Raw genomic sequence first — 1,498 nt, forward strand, 5'->3', positions numbered from 1 at the left:
CAGACGACACTGCACGCCTAACACGGTGCGCGCATGCGCAATATTTCCCGAGAGCAATCGTATTTTGCAAAGATGATGCAATAAAATGAAGAGGAGTTATGCTAGCATAGATTTGTGTGATAACATTCCATCAGTAGACATCGTTTAAGAAATAATAAGAAGAGCTTGCATGTATGGTCCCGGCTGCTTATACCAGCCAGTACACAATCTGGCTACGTTAGTCTGTTAGCGCATGCGCAATATCTCACCAGAAGAGGTATATTTTGCGATGAATATGCAATTAAAATGGTTATAGGGCATCTCAGCATAGGTTTCCTTAATAAACTTTTATCAATAGACCTGTGTTTATAATAAGGAGAGCGCCCTAGCATGTAGGGTACAAAACACCTACTTTGTGCCCTCGCGTCATTCCCCATACATCCTCTGTCCCTCGCTCAGTCTCCTTCTTCTTCTACCGCCTCCAGCTATCTTCCCTGCCGCATTTCCTCAGTCTCCCATCCCCTCTCTTCCTCAGCCAGCTATATTAAGAAGTTTGCCTCAGACGACACTGCACGCCTAACACGGTGCGCGCATGTGAAATATTTCCCGAGAGCAATCGTATTTTGCAAAGATGATGCAATAAAATGAAGAGGAGTTATGCTAGCATAGATTAATGTGATAACATTCCATCAGTAGACATCGTTTAAGAAATAAGAGAAAAACCTTGCATGTAAGGTCCCGGCTGCGTATACCAGCCAGTACACAATCTGGCTACGTTAGTGTGTTAGCGCATGCGCAATATCTTACCAGAAGAGGTATATTTTGCGATGAATATGCAATTAAAATGGTTATGGGGTATCTCAGCATAGGTTTCCTTAATAAACTTTTATCAATAGATCTGTGTTTATAATAAGGAGAGCGCCCTAGCATGTAGGGTACAAAACACCTACTTTGTGCCCTCGCGTCATTCCCCTTGCCTCCTCTGTCCCTCGCTCAGTCTCCTTCTTCTTCTACCGCCCCAGCTATCTTCCCTGCCGCATTTCCTCAGTCTCCCATCCCATCTCCACCTCAGCAAGCTATATTATAAAGTTTGCCTCAGACGGCACTGCACGCCTAACACGGTGCGCGCGCCCTCGCAATATCTCCCGAGATAAATCGTATTTTGCAAAGATTATGCATTTAAAATAAAGAGAAGCTATCCTAGGATAGATTTATATAATAACATTTCATCAGTAGACATCATTTAAGAAATCGGAAGAAGACCTAACATGTAAGGTCTCCGCTCCAATCAGTGCCGAATCTGGCTACGTTAGTGGGTTAGCACATGCGCATATCTCACCAGAGGAGTTATATTGTGTTATACAATATATTTAACATAATTTATGGTAATGATAATGTTATATAATATTTTGTTTACAAATCTGTGCGCGTATGAGTAATACTAGCAGAGTGTGACGGGCCGGAATTTTATATATACACAGCTTTATGTGTACATGCACATGTTTACATGCACATGTTT

General features: G+C 42.3%; 1 long non-coding RNA gene across 1 annotated transcript in view; it reads left to right on the plus strand.

Annotated features, from left to right (window-relative positions):
* LOC106806223 overlaps positions 1 to 1,200 on the plus strand; it is a 13,516-nt gene extending 12,316 nt beyond the window's left edge. The window contains exon 3 of the long non-coding RNA XR_001393516.1: positions 1,189 to 1,200. This is a non-coding gene — a long non-coding RNA (uncharacterized LOC106806223). The remainder of the gene's footprint in view (positions 1 to 1,188) is intronic.
* Positions 1,201 to 1,498: the final 298 nt, after the last annotated feature.

This window comes from Priapulus caudatus, unplaced genomic scaffold (assembly GCF_000485595.1).
Source record: "Priapulus caudatus unplaced genomic scaffold, Priapulus_caudatus-5.0.1 Scaffold148, whole genome shotgun sequence".
NCBI classification, from domain to species: Eukaryota; Metazoa; Priapulida; class Priapulimorpha; order Priapulimorphida; family Priapulidae; genus Priapulus; species Priapulus caudatus.